The sequence below is a fragment of the Cyprinus carpio genome, chromosome A8 (assembly GCF_018340385.1).
Source record: "Cyprinus carpio isolate SPL01 chromosome A8, ASM1834038v1, whole genome shotgun sequence".
Classification (NCBI taxonomy): domain Eukaryota; kingdom Metazoa; phylum Chordata; class Actinopteri; order Cypriniformes; family Cyprinidae; genus Cyprinus; species Cyprinus carpio.
Window position 1 is genome coordinate 2,496,735 of NC_056579.1, and position 27,671 is coordinate 2,524,405.

At 33.5% G+C, this 27,671-nt stretch overlaps 1 pseudogene; it reads left to right on the plus strand.

The window, feature by feature from the left end:
- On the plus strand, positions 1–27,671 carry LOC109103826 (annotated as a pseudogene).

The following is a 27,671-nucleotide window of genomic DNA, read 5'->3' on the forward strand; positions in this document are numbered from 1 at the left end:
GCGGAGCTTCATAGTCCCTTTAGTAAATCTAAACACACAGTGAGAGGAACAGAGGAATCACATCCAAACAGAGGGTTTGTGTTTCTTCTCCCGCAGATGATCAGTGAACCATGATCCCGCGGAGAGAGTTTAAACCCGCTTCACAGAGTTCATGTTAAACACCAGACTTCCGTGGAGAATAAAACCATCTCGAGCTCGAGTTCATGGCGTTTCTCGTCAAGAAGAAGAAGTTCAAGTTTCAGACTCTCGTAACTCTGGAGGAGCTGACAGCTGTGCCGTTTGTCAACGGGGTTTTGTTCTGTAAGATCAGACTGCTGGATGGAGATTTCACTGCTTCATCATCCAGGTAAACACCTCATCTTCATCATCTTCATCATCTCCGAACGCTTCATTTGTTTATTCATGTAGTTCTGCATGCTCTCATTCAAACTGTATTCATGCATCATGATGTTTACATACATACATAGAAGGAGTTTAAAGTGTACAGTGGTTAAACCTGCAAAAGATACCAGGGAACATTTTTATTTTTAATGTAAATACCATGCCTTAGATGCCTTATATTAACTATGATGCTTTTATTGCTCTACCATGGTCCCACCACAGTGCTTTCATAAGGGTAACATGGTAAAAAATTAAATAAATCAGTGTAGTACTATGGTACTTGTCTTAAAATGATGATAGTACCGTGGTACTCGTTGCTGTACAGCTTTAAAATTAAAAAAATCTTTGCTTTAAATTCAGCAGGACCTTCTTGCAGAGATATTGAGTGTAATTTAGACATCATTATAGTTTTGATTAATAATTTAAATTAGTCTTTATTTTTATATTTCTTTTTTCATTTTAATTTTAGGTATAGTTTTAGTATTTTTTGTGTTTTTTAGTTTTTTTTTTGTTTTTTTACTTTTTTATTAGTTTTTTTATATTTTTTTATTTATTTATATTTTTTTTTAATATCTTAGTTTTAGCTATTTTTGTACATCCAGTTAAACTAGATGAAAATGAGAAATGTTGCCTTGGCAACTAACTAAAAGAAGTTTTTTTTTTAAATATATTTTATTTCAGTTAATGTTTATTTTATTTCAAGTTGTAATTTATTTATTTATTGTTAAATATAATAACCGTCCCCTCTTGTCATTGTCAAAAAGCTTAAATTTTTAATTTTTTTTTTTGGCTGTAGGATTTTTTTTAGAATACATGGTTACATTTTAGGTTCTTCCGACCATTGATTTAGTTCTAAAGTAATGATAATAATGAAGCACTAATTTCTTCTGTTTGCGACGGTTGCATGAGGATGTTGATTGCGACATGTGACCAGAGGGAAGTGAAGACAGACTCACATGTTCAAGATCATTTCCAGATGCAGTGTCTGTTGAATTGTTGTACTTTTTTTTTGTAGTCTGATACTACTGTCTGTATTTTCCTCTTCTCCCTGATATAATGTCATTCATTATGAGATCCATAATGGATTTGTCTGTGTAATCTAGGCATTGCATTTTATCATTGTCCTTCGTTTTACTCATGACTCAAACGCTGTAGTTGGTCAAACATTGTCTCTCACATTGTATATAAACTTTGTTGAGGTGCTGATTTAGGTTGTCTTGTGGATTCAGTATTAAGTTATGCGTTGTAAAATCGTTGTTTGTTGTTTGTTTAGTGATTTGCTGATGTTTTTATGTTTTTCTGTTTGTATAATGGGAAAGACTCCCTGTCCTCCACATCAGTATTTTCCATCTGTTCATCCCAGTGTGTCACTGCAGGAGTTTTGTGTTGCAAGTTGTGTTATTCTTTGCAATAACGTGCCCTGATAAATTAATCACTTAAATAAAAAATAGTTCACCCCCCCAAAAAAATTGATGAACATGTCCTCATCCTCAGGTCGTCTAAAATGTAGATGAGTTTGTTTCTTCATCAGGTTTGTAGAAATGTAGCATTGCATCAGTGTCTCAGCAATGGATGCTCTGCAGTGAATGGGTGCCGTCAGAATGAGAGTCCAAACAGCTGATAAAAACATCACAATAATCCACAAGTAATCCACAGAACTCCAGTCCATCAGTTAACATCTGGAGAACACAAAAGCTGTGTGTTTGTATCAAACAAATCCAGCATTAAGAGGTTTTTAACTTCAAACCATTTCTTCTAGCTAAAATATGAGTCCTCTATTCATAATAATGCTTTCTCAAGCGAAGAAGTCATCTCGTCTGAATCAGGAGAGAAATCTGCACAAATCAAGCATCGTTTACAAGCCAAAACAGCCCTAAAAAAATATGTGTGGATTTTGACGTGAGAGACAACAGAAGATGGACTTTTCACTGGAGGAAGTGTTTTTATGGAAGCAACAGTTTACAGTTTAAAATGCCTTAATGCTGGATTTGTTTGATACAAACACACAGCTTTTGTCTTCTCCAGATGTTAACTGATGGACTGGAGTGCAGTGGATTGTTGTGATGTTTTTATCAGCTGTTTGGACTCTCATTCTGACGGCACCCATTCACTGCAGAGCATCCATTGCCGAGACACTGATGCAATGCTACATTTCTACAAACCTGATGAACAAACAAACTCAAATACATCTTGATGACTTGAGGGGGAGTACATTTTCAGAAAAAATTTTCATTTTTGGGTGAACTTGAGACTAGGAACATGCTTTAAAGTAGTTTTGATTTGATGTTGACAGATCTGTTTCTAGTTGTTCAGTTTATGAGAGAACCAGTGCCAGACCACAAGCCCTTAAAGGTCTCATTTATTTCTTTTTTAACATTCTCATTCAAGTCACACACGTTCTCCTGTCTCCCACCCTTCAAACCACACAACCACCACACACACAACACACACACACACACTACACACACACACACCAAACACACACACACACACACACACACACACACACACACACACACACACACACATCTCATTTTGAGTATTGCTGTTTGCATGTCTAGTTTTGTGGAGGATTGTAGCATATTGTTTGAAATGCATCAGAAACGGAGAGTTGCTTGATGTTTTAGCAGGAAGTTCAGTGCTAAATGTTGGTGTTTGGTTTCACACGCTTTCAGACAGATGACAGGAAAAGGAGGAATGAGGCCATCATCTGATTTCTGCATCACAGCAATAAATTAAATGTTTGACCCAGTTTTATTGCTGGGTGATATAGCTAGTATAATTTAACATGTTCATAGTTTCCAGAAGTGCCTGCACAGCATCTTTCATCTGTTGTTGTTTTAGTAGTAAAGAATGCTGTTTATGGTTGTGAATTGTTTTAATTGGTGCAGTTATGAATGAAAATGATTACTCTAATTAAAAAAAAAAAAAAGAGTGTGTAGATTTTTTTTTTTTTTTAATTAAACTAAAGCATTTTTACTGTTTTACGTTTTTGTTATTCAAAAAAGTGCTTGTTATATATATGAGAATAAAATAAAGCATCAACAAGCATCTTGTTTTGATTTTCATGTTGTTTTTCGGGAAAGAGCATCCAAGCAACATGCACCCAATATAACAGAAATTCATAAACATAAGAGGCAGTCATTCTTTACCTCTCCATATATTGCCATACTAACTAACATTTTAATACTACATGAAAAAATGCCATGCAACATTCTGGAGTAAGTCATTGAGGTTCTGAATCGATTTCATTGAAACTGAATGAAGTTCTTGCTTCTAAATAAGTTTAAATGAGAGAAGTGACTTCTTTAAATAGTGTTACACCTATTCTTGAACAGCTATAACAGTTTCAAAATACACATATTCCAGAAGACACGTGAATGCAGATATGTATTATTTAGCGAAATGATATTAGTTTTCCACGAATAGGGAATGTTGGGTGGGCTGAACCTTCCGGTAACCAGCCTCATAATAGGAGGGTGATGGCCTGCAGTTAGAATAATTAAAAGTGTCCTCGTTCCTCGTACGCCTGTGGGGACGCCACGTGCGACATAAGGGACAGTACCGAAGGGAACGACGTAATGCGGTTATAAGGGTATCGTGCGCAGACGTTTTAACAAAAAGCCCATCTAGGTTGTAAGTGTATCGTGCATCTCATAAATCACTGACTTTTTTAGAGTTCCACAATAATAGAGGATAGAGAACAACGAAGGGCTGAACATAACATAAGAGTGGTCGTCGTATGGCAAGTCTTAGGTAGTTTCTCAAAAAGAAATATAAAAAGCAACATAAGCATGCCTCACTCCACAGGGGGCAGTTGCTAAATGTTACTACCAAACGAGGGGAGGTGCAACACCATGCAAACGGGGGGGGAGAGGTCGCTACTGGGTAAGAAAAAAAGCTTGCAATGCTTGCCCCCCGCCTCCGGGTCTTCTGATTGGCCCGCTAGCTGTTTTGAACTGACATTGGGTGAGGCGGCGCTGGCATGTAAAGTTCAAAATTCTTGTAAAGAGAAAGCTGGGTGTTTTGTTTTGTTCTTTCATTCAAATGCGCTACTTTTCCATTGTTTTTCTAGATAGATGTGTACAAAAGTTTTGTTCGTGGTGGAAAACTGTTTTTATTTATAGTTGCAGGGTACTTTAGTTTTAGAAGTGCTGTTTATGAGATGAATGACGGGGAATGATTTCAGAGTTGTATGGCGATGTCGTTTTCTGAAATGCAGCGTAACAGGTCCTGGTAGTTTTAAAGCAGGTCGTTGCTTGGCCAGTCGCTCTTTAAAGCTTAAGCCATAAAAATCACAAACCACGCGGGCTTGTAGCCTTTTGCCACATGTTTCAGTTTTCCTCTACTTTGTGAAAACCCAGCATGCATGTTTTGTAGCTCCTGACAGGGGGGCTGTGCTTGAAGTTTTGATCACAGAGTTCAGACAACAGAGCCCGCATACTCATGATTACAACAATTCTGGACTCATCAAGATGAAGAATAATGCAGATATTTCCCATTCAAATTAAATTAGAACCTGCTGCAATGTTTACTTTCCTGACAGGTCAAAAAGTTTGGTAGTAAGTGAAAGATTAACTATTATTCAATATTAATTACCATTTTAAATATCTGTTTTTCTGTGTAAATACATTTGTAAATTGTTTATTTCATCTGGAGAACCACAAAGCTGTGGTGTGTTGTATCAACAAGATCCAGCATTAAGAGGTTGTTGAACTTTTCAAACCATTTCTTCTAGCTAAAATATGAGTCCTCTATTCATAAATAACTGCTTTCTCAACAGCGAAGAAGTCATCTCGTCTGAATCAGGAGAGAAATCTGCACAAATCAAGCATCGTTTACAAGGCCAAAACAGCCCTAAAAAAATATGTGTGGATTTTGACCTGAGAGACAACAGAAGATGGACTTTTCACTGGAGTGTGTGGATTTTGACGGGAAGCAACAGTTTACAGTTTAAAAATGCCTTAATGCTGGATTTGGTTTGATACAAACACCACAGCTTTTGTCTTCTCCAGATGTTAACTGATGGACTGGAGTGCAGTGGATTGTTGTGATGTTTTTATCAGCTGTTTGGACTCTCATTCTGACGGCACCCATTCACTGCAGAGCATCCATTGCCGAGACACTGATGCAATGCTACATTTCTACAAACCTGATGAACAAACAAACTCAAATACATCTTGAATGACTTGAGGGGGAGTACATTTTCAGAAAATTTTCATTTTTGGGTGAACTTGAGACTAGGAACATGCTTTAAAGTAGTTTTGATTTGATGTTGACAGATCTGTTTCTAGTTGTTCAGTTTATGAGAGAACCACAGTGCCAGACCACAGCCCTTAAAGGTCTCATTTATTTCTTTTTTAACATTCTCATTCAAGTCACACACGTTCTCCTGTCTCCCACCCTTCAAACACACACACACACACACACACACACACACACACACACACACACACACACACACACACACACACACCAACACCACACACACACACACACACACACACACACACACACACACACACACACACACACACCTCCCATTCAGCATCCTGCTGTTTGCATGTCTAGTTTTTGAGGATTGTAGCATATTGTTGAAATGCATCAGAAACGGAGAGTTGCTTGATGTTTAGCAGGAAGTTCAGTGCTAAATGTGGTGTTTGGTTTCACACGCTTTCAGACAGATGACAGGAAAAGGAGGAATGAGGCCATCATCTGATTTCTGCATCACAGCAATAAATTAAATGTTTGACCCAGTTTTATTGCTGGGTGATATAGCTAGTATAATTTAACATTGTTCATGTTTCCAGAAGTGCCTGCACAGCATCTTTCATCTGTTGTTGTTTTAGTAGTAAAGAATGCTGTTTATGGTTGTGAATTGTTTTATTGGTGCATATGAATGAAAATGATTAACTCTAATTAAAAAAAAAAAAAAGTGTAGATTTTTTTTTTTTTTTAATTAAACTAAGCATTTTACTGTTTTACTTTTTGTATTCAAAAGTGTTTATATATATGAGAATAAAATAAAACATCAACAAGCATCTTGTTTTGATTTTCATGTTGTTTTCGAAAAGAGCATCCAAGCAACATGCACCAATATAACAATTCATAACCATAAACAGCATTCTTTACCTCCATATATTGCTACTAAAACATTTTAATACATGAAAAAATGCCATGCAACATTCTGGAGTAAATCATTGAGTTCTGAATCGATTTATTGAAACTGAATGAATTTCTTGCTTCTAAAGTTTAAATGAGAGAAGTGACTTCTTTAAATAGTGTTACACCTATTCTTGAACAGCTATAAATTTCAAAATACATATTCCAGACACGTGAATGCAGATTGTTATTTATAGAAATGTATTATTTTCCACGAATAGTGGAATGTTGGGTGGGCTGAACCTTCGTTAACCAGCCTCATAATTAGGAGGGTTTGGCCTGCAGTTAAATTAAAAGTGTCTCGTTCCTCGTACGCCTGTGGGACTGTGGGACAGTACGGATTTAGAAGGGTACTAATTTGTAACCAAAAGCCTCTCAGTTTGTATTTATTGTCATTCATAATCACTGAAAGTGTTCACGTTAGAGAACATGGCTGAACATAGTGTTTCTATGCTTTTTAGTTATTTCCAAAAAGAATATAAAAAGCAACATAACATGCCTCCTCCACCATGTTGCTGTTTAATAAAACGGTTGCCATGCAAACTCGCTACTGTAAGAAAAAAGCTTGCAATGCTTGCCCCGCCTCCGGGGTCTTCTGATTGGCCCGCTGTTTTGGAACTGACATTGATGAGCGGCGCTGCATGTAAAAGTTAAAATTCTTGTAAAGGAGAACATGTTTTTGTTTCTTGCCCCGCCTGTGTTTTCTTTTTATTTATTTGATAATGTTTTAATTTTTTTTTGTTTTTCTAGATAGATGTGTACAAAAGTTTTGTTCGTGGTGGAAAACTGTTTTTATTTATAGTGCAACTTTAGTTTTAGTGCTTTTAGATGATGAAGGGAATGTTTCAGAGTTGTATGGATGTCTTTTCTGAAATGCAGCGTAACAGTCTGTAGTTTTAAAGCAGGTCTGCTTGGCCGTCGCTCTTTAAAGCTTAACCATAAAAAGCACAAACCACCGGGCTTGTAGCCTTTTGCCACATGTGCAGTTTTCCTCTAATTTGTGAAACCCAGCATGCATGTTTGTAGCTCCTGACAGGCTGTGCTTGAGTTTGATCACAGGTTCAGACATAAGAGCCGCTACTCATGATTACACCATTCTGACTCATCAAGATGAATAATGCAGATATTCCCATTCAAATTAAATTAGACCTGCTGCAATGTTTACGTTCCTGACAGTCAAAAGTTTGTAGTAATTAAGATTACTATTATTCAATATTATTACCATTTTAAAATATCTGTTTTCTGTGTAAATACATTGTAAATTGTTATTTATTATTGTAATGAAATGCTGAATTTTCAGTCACATGATCTTCAGAAATCATTCTAATATGCCGATTTGCTGCTCAAGAAACATTTCTGATTATTATCAATGTTGAAAACAGTTGTGCCGCCCAATATTTTAGTGGAATTTAAATTTGTTTAAAAAAAAAGTGAGTTGTAAATTTAGAATTCTGAGAAAAGGAAAGTCTAAACTGTGATTTAAATAAGATTCCGTAAATGTGTTATAGTATCTGTGACTCGTAAAGCTCATTATGACTCACTTACAGAAGAGATCCTTGTTTTTCGCTGACCGTCAGATATATACAGAAGTGTTTTGTCTCTGTTGATTTGTGTAAGCAGATTTTGTGGAAACTGTTGACCGTGAGCATCTTTCTCTTCCTGACCGAGACAAAACTGCACGATACGAGTATAAGATACACATCCAGTGTGCACATATAGACATGTTTCCATGTCCTGCTTTGGGAACGCTCTTCTTCTCTCTGGCTTTTCTCTGTCCTCATCACAGAGTGGACATTGTCAGGACTTCGGTCCGTCTCATCTGATTACTTCTGCAGTTTACCAGCAACATCAGAGAAGTGCCAAACATCACAAAACAGCAGGATAAGACGCTCTGGATAGCGTTCAGTCCCTTCTGGGCGAGTGAAATCTCTTGTTGCAATTAAATTTAAACATTAGATCTTTGCGTTTTGCAAGTATCAGTGATGTTTCAAAGGCTATAAACCCACCAAACAAGCACGACACGGACTTATCATGATTCAGAGCGGATAATCTGCTTGCTCTCGTAATGAGAGACGTGTCTTTAGTGCTGTAAGCAGCTGGCGGTTCAAAGGGTCAGTCGCTGGCCTTTACGGCTACGAACTGTAGGAGTCTTTATGGGGCTTGTGTTATGTAATTGGCGCATTTGGATTTATCATTCGCATTTCGGAAGTCTCAGTCCTCGATGTCCAGTAGATATTAATCCAGAACAGGGCTTACATGCAGCCTCGGACGTTCTGTCCAGATTTGCGGTTATGCAACCGTGTTTGTAAATCATGCATGACAGCCGGCTGATTGCAGTTGTGCTGTGACCTTTTGACCTCAGCTCCATAAAAGTCACATGTGACCTTCACTGATTGACATAGAGCTCAGAACGGTCAATTAGTTACATGTGCGGCTGATTGATTCAACTCAATGTATTGACTTCATTTAGAGGGAAACTTTAAGTATGTGTAGTTTCAGCCTCTGTGCATGGATAGTTTGATGCATGTTGTATGCAAAAACAGGAAAAGTTTTAATCTGAATGACTGACTTTATGTATTTTCTCAGGTTTATTGTCATTCTGCTGTCATGTTCACCAGGCTGCTGCAATTATTTGACAGGTTCATCAATCTTTAAAACATATTCAAGTTTTGTTGGAATCACTTGGCAAGTAATATACAATAATAATAATAATAATAAATTAAATAGATTATATACATTTAATAGAAATATTGATAATAATATAGTAAAAGATAAATAAAAAATTAGCAAAAATAAATAAATTATACACATATAATAAAAATGTATTAATATTATTATGAGTAATACTAAATAAATAAAAATAAGATTACAAAATAACAATTAATAATTTACTAATAGACATTTGACAAATACTTGAAGGGAGAAAAAACAATTATGCATAAAATATGTTAATATTATTATGAATAATAATATAGAAATAGGTAAAATAAGACAACATTAAATAATAACAAAATTAAATAAATAAATAATATTCATATAATACAAATATGTGAATAATTTTTATAATATAGATATAAATATGATATAAAATAACAAAAAATGAATGTTATTATGAATAATGCTAAAGAAATATATAAAAGAGAATGCAAAGTAAAATATGTACATTAAATATTAATATTATTGAATAACATAGAAATAGATAAGTAAGTATATAAATGATATACATATAATAATCGTCATACATTTTTATTTTAAATAATAATAGGAATAATTCTAAAATCAGGTCACTCTACTGCTGGACAATGGACTTCATGAATGCATGAATTAATAAATAAGGATGCTTCTTACTTTTAATGATAGTTTTTATCTGTCAGCATCAGTGCTGGTTGAGTCTCATGTGTTTATAGTGTGTTAGTGTCTGAGCACTGCATATGGGCCTGTGTTTGAGGTGAACCAGGGGCCTTATTAAACCAGCTTCCTCTCCAAAATCTGTGCTGCTGCGGGGCCTGGGTCCGGTGACTCCGGCACTCCGGTCGGACGTCTGCACACAGCTGGTCCTCCTCATCACATCTGGAGGAGAGCAGGTTCAGGCTGGCACGGAGATAACTAGTTTATTTGGCCGCTTGTTCTTTGTCTTTCAGTTTGTGTTATTGGTTGTTTTTTTTGTGGGAGACAAAAATGCAATTAAATAATTTTCTTATTAGATCATTGTCATGGAAGGGAGTCTTGACTAAGAGCCAGATGTCGTGATTTCAATCTGTCATATTTTTGTAGTTACTGCTAGATGCTTTAATTTTGTGCATTTAATAAGTAGTTAGATTTTTTTGATTGCATTGCATTTAAACCCTAAATCAGGGTTATTAGCGTTAATACTGTGTGTGTGTGTATATATATATATATATATACTGTGTGTGTGTGTGTATATATATATATATGCAATATATGAAGTTTTGGTGATTAAAGGGTTATTATAGTTAACTAAAACCATAAAAAAAGATTTTTGTTACTTGAAATAACATAAAATACTTAGAAAAACTTGTATTTTATTTCAGCTAGTTGCAAGGGAAACATTTCAAATTTTTATTTAGTTTAAATTGATGTATTAAAATAACTAAAACTACAACTGAAATAAAAATGAATAAAAACTAATAGAAAAATGTTATAAAACTAATAAAAATATCACTGTAGTAATATTAACCTTTCTTACTTTGTTTAGTTTAACTAGAAGTATTATAATTACCAAAACTAAAACTAATAAATAAAAATTGTGAATTATATACAGAAATAAGTGTTAAAAATATAATTAGAAATGATAAAAACACTAAATAAACTAAAACTAATAAAGAAAAATTATAAATTCTATATAAACATAAGATATAATTACAAATTATAATTTAAAAACTAAATGACAAATGAAATATATTTAAAATGTAATGAATACAAATATAATAAAAAACTAAATATAAATGACATACACAAAATATAATTAATAATTATTATTAAAAATGTAAAAAAAAAAAAAAGTTAAAAAATTGACAAAAACCACAAGAAAGTTACTCAAACTTTAACTAAAATATTATTTAAAATAATAACAAAAACTATTCATGTATGATGCTAAATGCTTCCCTAACAACAGCTTCGTCGCTGAAATGAGCCGAAGCCTCACGCAGCCAGTGGCAGATAGTTTAGGAAGGTCTGCGGTGACGTCCGGTCGCTCCGGGGATGTCAGGGTCTGACACGGGCCGAGCTACAGGATGGGAGATAAGAATCCTGTTTCAGCACAGCACTTTTCTGCTCGACTGAATCATCGGTGAAAACACACATCTGACAGCAGCAGTCTGTAACATGGGCTGTGTTCAGAATCCTTTTGGCAAAGAAACTGATGCTTTTATTTTGCAAGGTGGATGCATTAAGTGCATGTTAGGCTGTGGTGTGGATGTCAGTTGTACTGTGGTTAGTGTAGAGCGGGTTGGTGTTGGATCTGATCATCGTGCTGGTGTTCGCTGAGAGACTTTGGGTCGGGGGAGGATCTGTCCTCTTTCAGGGTTTCCTCTCTTTAATCATGCCTCTCTCTTTTGTTTTGTATTTTGGGTTTTCAGCACGCTACAGCTCAAGAGAAAGACACACGATCAGGCTTACTGTGTGTTGCATTCATGAATATTCAGTGCATTCGCTGTTTTCTGCCATGCATCTCACACACGATTAGCATCAATGTAACATTAATAATAAAAATGCATTTCATACTTGAATACACCATTTCAGTGATGAACACTGAACTTCATAAATAATTGGGGGGTTAATGAAAGATTCTGAGAAGAAGGCAATAAATAGGCTTAACTTATTGAAAGAAGAAGATCATTTGACCTTATTGTTATATAGCAAGTTTAGTTCAAATGTACAAACCCCAAGAAAACATCATGATATTTATGATTTCATGCATTCATGATGTTTGTAAAAATGCTTTTTTTTTATGATAAATAATGTTTAATACATGTATACATACATACATACATACATACTGGTGTCACTAATTATAGTATTTATTTAATATAGTAGCTTAATATGGTTTAAGTCTTAAAAAATATCAAATCAGTACGAATACAAAAATTTTTCTAATGTATCCTTGCTATATAAAAGTGTCAATAATAAAGTTTAAAAACTCGATGACCATAAACTTATTATTGCTTATTTAAATTATTATAATTATTATTATTTAAATAAATAAAATAAAATACTTAAATTATTTTAATTATTTTATTTAATTTATATTTTCATTGTTAATTTATTTATGTTTTTGTTGTAAGTGAAAATAATTTGATTTATTTAAATATTTATAAATAACCTATAAAAAAGTTTATTATTATATTAAAAAACATCAAAATAAAACTTTAGTAATATTAACACTAAAACCATTAAAAATGTCTTAACATCATATAAAAAAACGTTACTTGAAATAAACTAAACATTAACTAATATAAAATATTTTTTTTTTATTTCAGCTAGTTGCCAAGGAACCCTTTCTTATTTTTAGTTTAGTTTAGCTAGAAGTATTATAATTACCAAAACTAAATAAACTAATAGATAATAATTATGAATTATATATAGAAATATATGTTAAATATATAATTAGAAATGATAAAAAAAAAAACACTAAATAAACTAAAACTAATAAATAAAAATTATAAATTATAAATAAATTATACCGGTTTTGGTATATAAACATACTCTAAAAGATATAATTACAAATTATAATTTAAAAACTAAATAATAAATAAAATATATAAAAATATATTTAACATTTAATTAATACAAATAAAAATTACACATGGAAAATAAATGAAAAATATATTTACTAATTATTATTTAAAATGTAAAACATAGAAATATAAAACATGGCAAGAATACAAAGTTAGTAAAACTAAAGTGAAATCAGAAAATAATTTAAATAATAATAATAATAATATATATATATTTATTTATGATTTTATATATACAAAATAAATATTAAATATTATAAAATTGTATTTATTTTTTACACAATTACACAATTGCATGTGTTTTAAGCTATTTAATGATTAAGTTTACATTATTTAATTATATATTTTTCATCATCTCGTCTTCATTTGTCTGATTATTTTTTTATAATCTAGTATTTATGTGTCTTTGATTATTTTGTGTTTCATTTTTATATTTCTGAATATCTTTGTTCTGTGTGTGATTTTTCTCTCCGTGTATAATGCATATTTATTCCACATGAATCTCGCTCATGGATCTTTTGTACGCTCTAAATTGTCCCGAGTCTCCCAACAATTGGTCCATTCAGGAGCGCTTGATTGGGTTTGCCTTCGGCCGGCGTGGGAGAGAGTCGAGCCGAGGGCATGAAAGGAGAAACCACAAGATCACACAAAGCCTGTTGTGTTGTTGTTTGTGGGACTGTTTAATACAGGAATTGGTGCTTTGAAAATGAATTAGAATTTAGAGCAGTATTCCATTAAAATACTAGATATTTGAAGAAAAAGTGCATGCAAATCTTGCATACTAGGGTGTTGTCAGGGCATTGCCATGTGGTTGCTACGTTGTTCTTAGGATTTTTCAGAATAATTTGAGTGGTTTCCAAGTGGTTGCTTACTGGCCAAAAACACGTATCACTCTTTCTCAGTGCATTATGGGTGTCCTCCTCTCCTCTTTACTCCCGTGTTCTGTCAGTATTACAGTGTTTGTGGTTACTACGGTGAGAGAACAAAGTACCATGGCCCCTGGAATGCTGGGAAAGAATGTGTCGGGGGGGAGAGAATGATTCAGAGCGGCTCTGATAACAACAAGTGCTGGAACAGAAGAAACGTACAATACTAGACCCTCTGATGACACGTTTATTGGCCGCTTCATAAATAATAGGCAGATATCGTTGCACATACTAAGGATTCTTGGAATCAGTGTGTGTGTGTGTGTGTGTGTGTGTGTGTGTGTGTGTGTTTATATCTTCAAAACAGAAAATGATTCATAAATAAAATGTATCTTTTATGATCTGTTCTGATTTATTTGGCTGTTTTTGTTGTTTGTGGTCATAGAGACTATATGTGTAAAAATGCACTTACACTCAAAGAATTGGATTGGTAATTTTTTAAAAAAAAATTTTTATGTTTTTGCTCACCAAGGTTACATTTATTTTAGTAGTATTATTATTATTTTTTAATATAACTTTTTTATTTAAATATATTGTAAAATGTAATTTATTTCTGCAATCAAATCTGTATTTTCAGTATCATTACTCCAGTCTTCAGTGTCACATGATCTTCAGAAATCATTCTAATATTCTGATTTGCTGCTTAAGAAACATTTATGATTATTATCAGTGTTGAAAACAGTTGTGCTGCACAATATTTTTATGGAAGCTGTGATGAATAGGGATTTTTTGATGTATTGAAAGGTTGTGATGATTTATATTTTTGTGAAATTTTTTTTTTTTTTTTATTAAAAATGTCTTTACAGTCACTTTTGATCAATTTAATGCATCCTTGCTGATTAAAAGTGTGCATTTAAAAAAAAAAAAAATACTGACCCCAAATAATATGTGAGTATATGTGTAAAATAATATATATTATATATATATATATATATATATTATATATATGATTATATATATATATATATATGTGAGTATATGTGTAAAAATAATATATATATATATATATATTTAGTATTTCATTAAATTATGCATATAAATAATTTCCCCCCTTAAAGTTCTTGTTATACATTAAGAGTGCCTGACCTCATAAAACCCATTTGACAGGCATTATAGAAAGCTTTAATGCATCTGTAGAATGAGAAGCTACACATGCACTTGACAAATGTGACTAGTTATGGTTTTCAGTTCTAGTTAAGTTGTTTCTGTTTGGGGTCAGTTTGACCCCTAAAACACATTTTAAATGTGTTTTTAAGTATGTTTGAGTTATTAAACACCACAGTCTCTCTGAGGCCCCAAACGGAGCACAGGGTTATTATGGTTTTGGGTTAATTTGTCTCTAGTCAATTAGCTTTATATAAAACAAGTGTGTGGTGGTGTGTGTCCTCATGTAGAGGAATGTGTGTGAGTGTAAGCAAACGTGTATAAAGTTTGTTTTAGTCTGAGAACATGAAACTAAGTCACACTAATGGCACTCCTCGGTGCGGTATGAAGTGTGTGTGTGTGTGTGTGTGTGTGTGTGTGTGTGTGTGTGTGTGTGTGTGTGTGTGTGTGAAGAAGGATTAGGAACAGATGCCGTGGCTGGCGATAAGCCACATTTAAATGTTCTAAACGTTTTGTAGATAGAGATGTTCTGGTTCTGTCCCGATCTCTCGTGTGTTTTTATATCCACTAAATCCATGATGACATGCTCTTTTAATAGCATTCAACAGATTCATTTTATCCAGCTGCTAGTAAATCCACTCAAACCCGGATTCCCAGAAACCTATGAGGTTTCTAAGAAGTTCTGTGTGGTTTTAGCACGTTGCTGTGCGGTTGCTAGGGTCTTCTGGGTGGTTGCTAGGCGATTTGCTTACTGTTTTCGTTAATGTAACACTTGCCATTGCAACTAATACCTCAGTGGTTTCTTATGAAAAACTGTAAGTTGCTGGGATGGCTTTCTTCAGTCGTATTATTAGATGTATATTTGCATAGCAGATGGTCAGGAGCTCATGAATATTCATCACACAAATCATGAGTTTGTGTGAATGTGTTTGTGTGTATATTTGACTTGACGCTTGTGTATTTGTGTAGTAGTCTTTTTGTGAATGTAATTTCCATCCCGTATGTATGCAGCAGGTAAGAACTAGTGATGCATCAAAATATATTACCTATTGATTATATTTTACTTTACCTGTCAGTGATGTCTTCATGAACTAATGCATGTTTTAATAAATCTGTCATGAAAACGAGTTTTTATTACAGCCGTCGTTTAATACGTTGTATTTCAAAAGCGATAATTGGAGTAGAAACATGGTTATCTTATTTGCAATTTAAATGTCTGTGTGCTGGTTATTAAATCAGTTAGATTGATTAATTGATTGTAGATTTTATAACAAAATACAAGCATTAAATGTCGTTTTGATGCTTTTTTTGCGGCTTGACATATTCGTATATCTGCCTCAGTTAAAACAATCATCTGTTCCTCTTTACTACGAGTTATATCATGAAATAAACACAAATGAACATCAGAAGGTTTGTTGAAAGATGCGAAACGTACTGAAATGTATTATGTCTCATATAATCACAGGCTATAATAAAATAATAAAGCGGCTTGTAAACAATTAGTTACGTTACATTTACCGCGCATTAAGACGTGGATATGAAAACTGCATTGAGTGCAATTATCAAATACATCTTATTTTAAGATTTTAGTTGTTTTTAAGTTTTCCGCTAAACTAAAACTTTCATTTTTAGTGTTTCTGAAAAAACGAATTTTGGTGCCTGACAAGTCATTGACTAATCATTGAGCACATGTGCTCTATTATCCTTCACATTATAACAAAATATTATATTGAAACAAACTCCCTTCGGTTAAGTTGAGGACAGTTCCTAGGCTTTAAAGGTCTGGATCTTCTCCAGTCGCAAACTGCCTCGAACAGCCATAACAAACAGACCCACAGCTTGAAACATGAGCAGAGAGTCGATATCACAACCAACATCAACACATCATCAGCGTTCAGACTCGAGGCATGTGTCTGAAACAACAGTCCTGGATCTTTGTTCTCTCGCCCACAGAGAAGAGGTCCACCAGAACGCCGTTCGCTGGAGGAAGAGGTTCTCCTTTGTGTGCAAAATGAGCGCCAACCCTAACACGGGCGTTCTGGACCCCTGCGTGTGTCGCGTCTCTGTCAGGAAGGTGAGGTGAACTCTTCATGCTTTGGGCTCACTGAAGCGAGCTCAGGGTCTGAGTTGAACTTGTACCTCAAATTAAAGGTGGAAGTGTTGCTCATGAAGGTGTGTTGGGATAAACATCGATGACTGTCCCGTCACTGAACTTCCCTCTCTTCCTGTTTTCATTACAGGAACTCAAAGGAGGAAAAACTTATTCAAAGGTGAGTGAAAGCATCCACATCTTTCCCTTAAGTACATTTATATATAGAACTGAGATGCAATTTAACATTCGTTCAGAGCCTTACTAAAACTATTCATCTCTTTAAATCTCTTTAAAAACAGTGTTAACCATCAAAAGTTTGGGGTCAGTAATTATTTCTTCATTTCTTTTATTCAGCAAGGATCAATTAAATTGATCAGAAGTGACAGTAAAGACATTTATAATGTTACAAAGTATTTCTGTTTCAAATAGAAGTCTTCTAAATTTCTGTTAATCAAAGAATCCTGAAAAATAAAACATTCTGTGGCACAACGGTTTTAAACATTGATAATAATCAGAAGCAAATCAGCATATTTTCATGATTTTATTGAGATATTGTGACACTGAAAGACGGAGTAACGGAGTAAAATGATGGCTGGAAAATTCAGCTGCGCATCACAGAAATAAATTACAGTTTAACACATATTCACACAGAAAACAGCTATTATGAATTGTAATAATATTTCATAATATTACTGATTTTACTGTATTTTTATTCAAATAAATAAATAAAAAATTAAGGACCCTAAGCTTTTGAACGCTGGAGTATTGTATCAATCATATTGTATAGAGTATTGAGTCAATCATCAAAATAAATATCTATCTATAAAAATATCTACTGTGCATAATATAGAGACGAATATTATCTGAATGTCTAGATATGCCTTTGACTTTGTTGCATAAAACTTTAAATATGCACAGATTGGTCTCTCTTCTATCTTGTTTTTCCATCACAATACTTTAGAAAGAGCTGTGTCAAAAACAGCTAATTTAATTAATAAAAGGCTTAAAACTGTCTATAACTGATATTTTCATTAGTCATTGGATTACTCATTTGAAATACTTTTTTAATTGCACCATAAAGCATTGCTTTTGCAAACTCTTGGTTTTCTCTCGGCGTCCTTGTGACACATAAAAATCATATAAATCTCATAAAATAAAACTCCTCTTATCAGTGCATCATGTGAAAGGCCTTCACAAGCTGTGGTTGGAGTCATGCATCACATTAACACTCTCCAGTCAACAAAACATTACACTTTACAGCATTATGGTGTATACCTCGCCTTGATGCTGTAAACTCGTTTGTCTGGCTAGTCATAAGATTTTCACGCTCATTATGACGCTATAGTCATTTGATTGCAGGTTTCTTGCATGTGATGCTTATCTTACATAAGCATTGCTTATTACCGCTCACATAAAAGACCATTCAATCTCGCGGCCTGACCCGGCGTTACCCAGAAGTGCCCTAGATAGCGCACAGAGGTGGGAATGCTTCATTCTTTGGCAGTTAATCAACTTTTCCTTGTGTTTTCTCCTGCAGCAGGGCTAAGTTTGGATTTCCCCCTTCTAAAAATACTCGTGCTCCGCAGGAGAAGCGCTCTTTAAATAAATGCATCTGGCAGCGGTAGGTGTTCAGGGAAATGAACCGTCGTGGAGCCTCTGAGACATGACAATAAGTCAACAGGATGTTTCACCAGCAGCCGTCTACTAATCGTTTACCGAACTCTCAGACGTGCAACAGAAATGACGCTGCACTGTTGTCAAAATAGCAAATAATGAATGAAAGAGGCTCACCAAATCAAACTCACCAATTACTTCCAGAAACATAAGGAAGTGGATTATTCTGGGAAACCGATGATTCATTTTGTCATGACTGTGATATTCCCGTATGGACGGATCCGGTATTCCTCTGTAGCAGGGTTCAAACTTATTATCGAATTAGTTTTGAAAGGCAAAGATTCAACAAACCGTGGGCTGAGAAAGAGCAGGAGGGACCGAGTCTGATGTGCACCATATGCTCTATACGCTGCCAAACTATAATCAGCACATATTTCACATTTGGCATGGCATGATGGGAATCGTGTGCTTATAAACAAAATTAAATGTCATCTGTGTGTGTGTGTGTGTGTGTGTGTGTGATCCTCTCAGCTGGGCTTTGCTGATCTGAACATGGCGGAGTTTGCTTGATGGGAATCGTGTGCTTATAAATGGGCTCCACCAGTCCGCGCGCTGCTGTCTGCTGGAGGGATACGACACCAAGAACACCCGGCAGGACAACTCCATCCTGAAGGTCAGAGGTCAAACACCAGCTCACACACACCTGTACTCTTTTAAAAAAAAACTAATTTATCTCATATATTAGAAATGGCATTTTCTAGCAAGTGACACAAAGACATAAAATTAAAAGTGCCAACAGGAGTGCAAATCCAAGATTTAAGAAGTTAATTTTTAATAAATAAAAAAGAGAGAGAGAGAAAAAAAAAGAACAGAGAAACTTTTTTTAAATCATGCAAGCCAGGCTAAATTATATGAATCAAACAGAAACTTAACATAATAAAACATGCTAAACGGCGTGCACATGCAAGGGACAGAAGATAGAAATTCAAGAAATAAAATAAAATGAATACATAAAACAGAAATGTAATATTTTTAAAAACTAAGCCAACAGGGGTGCAAATACCAGACACGGTAAACAGAAATTCAAGAAATTAATGTAAAACAAACAAACAAACAAATAAATAAATAAATATAAAAATAAATGAAAATATATAAATAAAACAGAAACTTAACTTTTTTTAAATCAAGCCAACGGAGCAAAAACAAGGGACAGTAGACAGAAATTCAAGAAAATAACTTAAGATAAACAAACAAACAAACAAACAAACAAATAAATAAAATAAAAAACATATAAAAATAAATAAAAATATATCAATAAAACATAACATTAACATTCTTAAAAAAATAAACATTTTATTTCTTAAAAAAAAAAACATTACTAAACATTTACATTAATTTCTGTCTATTGTTCCTTGTATTTACACCCGTTAACTGTTTTATAAGCCAACAGGTGTAAATACAAGGAACAATAGACAGAAATTAATGTAAAACAAACAAATAAATAAAATAATAAGTAGAAAAAAATGAAAATATATAAATAAACAGGAACTTAACATGTAAAAATCAAGCCAACAAGAGCAAAAACAAGGGATAGTAGACAGAAATTCAAGAAATTAATGTAAAACAAATAAATAAAATAAAAATAAATACATAAAAAATGAATGAGATGAAAACAAGGGACAGTAGACAGAAATTCAGGAAATTAAAAATTAATGAGATTAATGTAAAACAAATAAATAAAATAAAAATAAATACATAAAAAATGAATGAGATGAAAACAAGGGACAGTAGACAGAAATTCAGGAAATTAGTTCAAAATAATAAATAAATACATAAAAATAAATAAATGCATAAAAATAAATGAAAATATACAAATAAAACAGAAACGTAACCTTTTTAAAACAAGAATACATGTTAAAATAGAGGGGACAGAAGAGAGAAAATATCCTCAATAATTTAATTTTATATTTTAAGGCATGAAATGAAAATAAACAAATACATAGAAATAAATGAGAGTAAATAAATAAAAATAGGAACTTCACATTTTTTTAAATCAAGCCAACAGGAATTAAAATACAAGGGACAGTACACAGAAATGCAAGAAATTAATTAATGAATAAAAAAATTAAATAGAACAGAAATGTAACATTTTAAAATCAAGACAACAGGGCACAAATACAAGGGACCATAGACAGAAATTCAAGAAAAAAAAATATAAATAAAGGAAAGAAAACAATAAACACTAAAAAAAACTTAACATGTTTAATATGAACAAACACTCCAGGTTTGTGAATATGTGATTATGTGATTGTTTCATCTCTGCTCTCTCCTGCATGATTTGTTATTCGTGGTTATGTAATTTTCTTGAAACTGGGCTCCATCTTGTTTCAAAAACTTTAAACTGAACTCTAAGGGAGTAAGTTATGCAAGCATTATTTGCGATGTTAAATTGATCAGTGAAAATGGAACGTGTTCTTTCCTCTCATTTTGAGTGACCATCGGAATGACCCTCTTATCTGGAGATCCCTGCTTCAAAACGTGAGTGTGTGGCTTTTCACGGTCTGCTGCTGTACTCTGGGCTCCTGCGCCTCCTTCAGGCTGATAAACCACAGTACAACAAACATAAAGACTTCATGAGTGTCAGAAAGGCTTTTTTTGTGTATAATTAGTCCGCCAAGCACCGCCAAATGTATATCTGTGGCCGGTCGAGACCCTTCCCTGCAGCTGGACTGTAAAGGAGAAGGAACCGCTGAAGTTTTGGCTAAACGGAGACCTTCTGTACTCAGTTCTGGTAAAGTCACATGTCTTTAACGCTGTATTATATCACAGACATGGATGAGAGACAGTAATGATGAAATCCTAACACTTCAAAGCATATCATGTCCAGTAAACTTCATGTTTAAGTTGTTTTGTTGTTAATTTTCAGTGCAGTATTTCTGTGGTCATTTTGAATGTTTTTGTTCTTTAGCTCTTTCCGAGGAGCTGGATCAGGGTCAAAGTCTTGATGAATCGTTTCGCACGGGACATTCACGCAACTCGAGTTATGCCAGTCAGCAGAGCAAACTATCAGGTGTGTGTGTGTTTACACTGACTGTCTTTCCATAAGAAAGGAAACTCCAGTGAATTCTGTATGTGTTTTCTTGCGTGTCGTCTCCAGTTGCTGATTAAGGAAGCGCGCCTACAGCTTCCTGTCTTTTTTCCCTGCTATTGTTTGAATGTTTGCTTAACATACTGCTACTGACACTTCAGGAGCGCTCGCCGCAAAAACACTTAAAAGACACTTAAAGGTCTTTCACGTGTTTCCCAGCACATTCTCATCAGCTACAGCGTGCTTGTGTGCTTTCGTCAGATTATTGCTGCGTCTAAATAAGTTATTTATTACGTGGATTAGGTATGTTTTAAATATTAAATACAGTTGTTATTATTAAATAAATTAGGTTATTAACCTAAAATTAAAACCGTTAAAAATATTTTAAATAAAAGAAACTTTAACTGAAATAAAATATAAACATATTTAAAATTAAAATTATTTTATCTCATTAACTTTAACTTAATGACATAAAAAACAAAAACTAAAAATGGAATAAAAATGAATAAAAAAACTATATATATATATATAATATATATATATATATATAATAAATAATATATATAATGATATATTTAAAAAAACACAATAAAATGACAAAACCACAGTAAAATTACTAAATTTAATTTACTAAAAGTTTAACTTAAAATGAGAATGTAAATATAAAAATACAATTATCTTAAAAATAACTTAAAAATATCAAATAAATATTGATCGAAAATACTAAAGACTATATTAGTATCTCAATTATACTAAAATAACATTGATTAAATCATGTTATAAATAGTTTTAAATCTAACAAATACTAATAAAATATTAATCAGTATTTTTACATGTGATTTTGACTGATGATGACAATGTTTTTATTAAGTAAAATTCCCAAATTTTATAAATGTATATAATTTCTTGTCATGCATAATATTTGTTTTGTTTTGTTTTATTGTATTTTAGTACTTATTGTTTATTTGCTGTCACCTGATGTTTGCTTTTCACTTTTTCCTCTGTAACTCTGTAAATTGTCAAGATTTATCACTTTAATTAAAACAAAAGGTGCAGATTTTTAGGAGGAGAAGGTCAAAATGATTTATTTAGTCTGAAATTACGTTTCATTAAACAAACTTGTATTCAACTAAAGGTCGACTGATTTTTCCTGTGGATTTTAACGATAGCTAGGTTGGCCGATACCGATTAACCAATACCGATAGTTTTTAAATTGGATACTGAATGAAAACTAAAGTAGTGCATTACTTTTTTTTATCTTTCTGTACTAATTCAACATCAAGTCAACAAATTAATTATGTAGGAATGATATGAAATCATTGCATATACACACTGTTCGTTGTCTGTTTTAAATCCACATCTGAAGTGTCCCACATCAAACAAACAGCACGTGGCATCTGTGATTTCGCCTCTAGAGGTCACTCTAATGACAGCGGACCTTTAGCTGCTCCAGCAACGGACGAAACTTGTAAAAACTATCGCCATGGATTTTTGCAGATAGTTCCAGCAATCAATTATCGGTGCCGATTAATTGGCAAAACCGATATATCGGTTGAACTCTACATTCAACAACTACTTTGAATCAATGAAAAAAAGCCATCACCAGATCTTTTCTCTGTTCAAAGCTCAAATACAGGTTTTCACGGTGTACTACACTTTCTGCAACCTAGAAACGTCATAAAATCGCTCTTCTGAGAAGCTGCAGCTCTTCTCATGTGGAGCTTGAAGTGTTGCATGATGTTTTTTGATGGTGCATAAGTGTGCTTGTGTTTAACGCACAGATCTGTGTGTTTGTGTTTACAGGCTACAGCACCGAACACTCCTGCTCCTCCAGTCTGTCTGATCTGACCCATCGCAGAAACACGTCTACAGGCAGCAGCGTGAGCGCCGACCCTCCGTCTGAGAGTGACACCCGTCCCGACCGGCCTCCGCGACCCCCGCGGCCCATGCTACCCTCCAACAGACCGCCGCGGTACATCCACGTCAGCCACGAGAAACAGAAATGTCAGACAGTAAATGTAACTGGCATTTCCTTCTGTTCATTTCAGGAGAAAGCAGGATTCGGTGGAGGATCAGCCGAGCTGGGTCAACGACACGCGTCTCGACGCAGACGACATCGTGGAGAAGATCGTCCAGAGTCAGAACTTTTCTGACATCAGTAACAACGAAGGTGAGCATTTCAGATCACAGGACAATCAAACTCTGATCCATTAAACTGCATCTGAACACCGATGCATTGGTCATTTGTAGTGGAAATGCAAATGCATCTGCTTACAAAACTAATAATTATTGCACCAAAACAAGAGTTTCAACTTTGGCAGCTAGGTACAGCTTTAAGAAAAATTAAGCACGATTAATAAAATAATTTATTGCAGATTTACGTTTCTATTTTTGTATTTCCAGTTTTGATGCAGGTATTTAAATGATAGTATACACACTTTATTTGTATACAATCTGAAAATAAATAAATGAATAAATATTTTATCTTTATTTTATTATTTATATATATAGTAAGTGCACTTGATGCAATTTATATAATATACTGTATATAAATAAATATAATATACTATAATATATAAATATATATATATATATATATATATATATATATATATATATATATATATATATATATATATATATATTCTGCAAATAATAAAAAATATAGTAAAAACATAAATAAAACTACAAAAATATATAAAATGGTTGAGATGAGAAATTAAGTGTGGTAAATAAAATGATTTATTGCAGATTTTTTTGGTTTGTATTTCCAGTATTGATGCAGGTTTTTAAATTATAATAAATTTTTGAGATCTAATTTATATACAAATCTGCAAATGTATTTTAATAAGATACTATATAAATTAAACTTATTATATTTTTTTTTTTTTTTTATTTTGTTAAGATTATATTTTTTATATTAAATTTATTATATTTATGATATGTAAAAATATATTTTATTATTTATATATAATGTATATATTGCATATATAATGCAAGGAATAAAAAATATAAAAAAACATAAATATAGGAAACTAGAAAAATACATAAAATTATTTCTTTGTAGATTTGTGTGTGTATATATGTGTGTGTGTGTATATATATATATATATATATATATATATATTATATATATATATATATATATTTATATATATATATATGTATGTATTTGCATTAAACATGGATTTCAATGCAAACACACACACACATTTAATTGACATGCACAAGACTTCACTGAACATCTTCATCATACCTGATATAAACTTGTGGTGACACCGTGATGTATGTACTGATGAAATATTGATCCTCCACTTGACAAATCTGCTTACAAGCAAGATTCATTTGAGCCGCATGTTAAACCAGATGTGAACAGTCGTCATGTGCTCGCTGCAGTCCATTCACCTTCTGTTCTATCTGTTCTGTGTGTGTGTGTTCAGATAGTAACCTGAGACTGTTTGTGAGCAGAGACGGAACGACAGCGCTGAGCGGCATCCAGCTGGGAAACAGGTGATTCAACACAAACACGCCACAAAAATACAGCATCAAGAGCTGCAAAAACACACACACTCACTGATCGTACTCTGTGTTGTGTTCACAGGGTCTCTGCCGGTGTGTATGAGCCAGTCGTCATCGAAAGCCATTAGATTTACCCCCGTGCTGCTCCTGTTTTCTCACTTCATCAAAATACTGGAAGAATCACACAAATCTATTCCAGTCACCTCTTGCATTAGATCATTAGTCTAAATTACTCCAGACAAACATTTAAGTGCAAACCACTGCAGGTGCCTGAAGCAAAGTATCGTGATGCTTCACAACACAAGAACATTTTAGACAGTTTTGATCTCGTAACTATGGAAGCCTGTTTCTGACACAGGATAAAAGAATAAAAAATGTAATCGCCACTTTTTATCTCACAATTCAGAGAAAAAAAGTAAGAATTGCAACATGTAAGTTCAAAACTGCAAGATTTATATCTTGCAATTAATTTTTTTGAGTTTGAATCGCAATTTTGAAACATTTTTTGCAATTCTGTTTCTCTCAGAAACAATGTTCAAATTTTGAGATATAAAGTTTTATTTTTATTATTTGTTTTATTCTGTGTTGGAAACGGGCTTCCATACATGCCACTGAGTGCAGCTACACGTTCATGTTTTCTACTTCCAGCTGCATACTGTATGTGTGTGTTTTGTCTCGTCTGTTTCTTCCTTTCACATCTGTGCGTGTACTTGTGTCCGAGTCTGATGCCATGTTTTTCATTTGCGGCGAACACTAAGTTTTGTCACGATTGGGCTCTTGGCGTGGGCTATTCCTGGAGCACCAGCCGGTCTGAGTGCTTTGAAAGGACCGGAGACATTCGCTGACCCACAGGACGTCCCGTCTGCCGTCTGTTGTCTGTTGTCTGTTGTCCTCAGTCTTCGGTTTTCCTCTCACCATTGAACCTGTTGCTGTGCAACACAAAACTCCCTCTCTACAGATTCTAGTGTTATGAAACCAGTTTAATGCAGTTTACAGAAGAATCTCACCAAAACCGTCCAGGTCATATTGTAGCTCAAATTCAAAATGACAAGAAAATTAAACCAATTTTTGAATCGTTAAAGAAATAGTTCACCAAAAAAACTGAAAATGTGCTGAACATGTGCTCATCCTCAGACCATCCAAGATTAGGATGAGTTTGTTTCTTCATCAGATTTGGAGAAATGTAGCATTCCATCAATCGCTCACCATTTTTGCCATTTTTTTTTTGTATTGTAACATTGATAAGCAATTTTGGTAATTCCCATCACAAATAATTCCCATTATTGCTTATTCACAATGATTATTTTCATTACCTTTTTTTTTCATTTTCATTGTTTTCTGTTGCAATGCAATATTTTAATTAGCTTAGTAATATAAATCAATATGGCACTATTAAATAATTGCTTTATTATATTAATAATTGTCTTTTTATTTTACACATTATTATTAATATCTTTTTTTTCCTTGTTTTTTTTTTTTTTGCATTACAACAATTTTGGGGTAATGTACTTAAATGTCATAAAAAAATAACCAAAAAATAAAGGCAATTTTTTTCCTCAGTAAATTCTTCTGATTTTGGGATGAAATATGACCTGGACATTTCTCGTGAGATTTCATGAGATTAACCCAAATACTTTTGGGGGCCAAACTGCATACAATAAATACATACTATTTCTAAATACAGCTTCTGTAAGAACATATTTATTGGTTTATCACGAGCTGTTGATGTTTAGTGTGACACTAAATGCAGTCAGTGGCAGGACTGAATTATTCACAATATCATGAATGATTCCAGCCACTGCTGGTTCACATATCGCTGACAGGACAGTAAAGTTGGTCTTTATCATTGTGAAAGTGAGTTTTACGGCCTGCGCCTCTTGAAATCATTAAACTGTGGCTGATTTTTCCAATACAGAGGAACTCCACACATCCTCAGATTTCCCAGAACCAGCTGGCTGGTTATTTTCCTTCGTAAACAATCCCTTGAGACAAATTGTGCTTGAGTTTTACAGTAAGACATGCTTCAAGTGCACTTGATAAGCTGTGATCGACTCTTTCAGATACGTATGGTGCTGCTCATATGAATTGAGTGTTTGCATGAGTCTTTTGACTGCTTTATTCATATATTTCCATTGTTTTTAAACTTTTAAACAGGAGTTCTCTCATTTATTCTAATGTGAACGTACTCCAGATTGGCATATTAATTTTAGCACTTGCTAAATCACGATGCACGACATTATCACTAAACACTATACTTAGGATCATACAAGCAGAATGACGTTCATCTGTTCAGCACCAAACACTGAGATCTTTACATGTCCTTTAACTCTGGAGTGAGTTAAAGAGTACAAAATGCACAAGTCCTTCATATCTTTTGCAGATAAGCTAACATTTTAATGCTATATTAATGAGATAGACCTATAACTTAATAAATGTCTATAATTTTAATGAAATTCACTTGTATTTGTATGTAGCGCACTATTTTTGTGAATCTCAAATGTGCTTTTAATAAAGTTTAAGAAACTGTT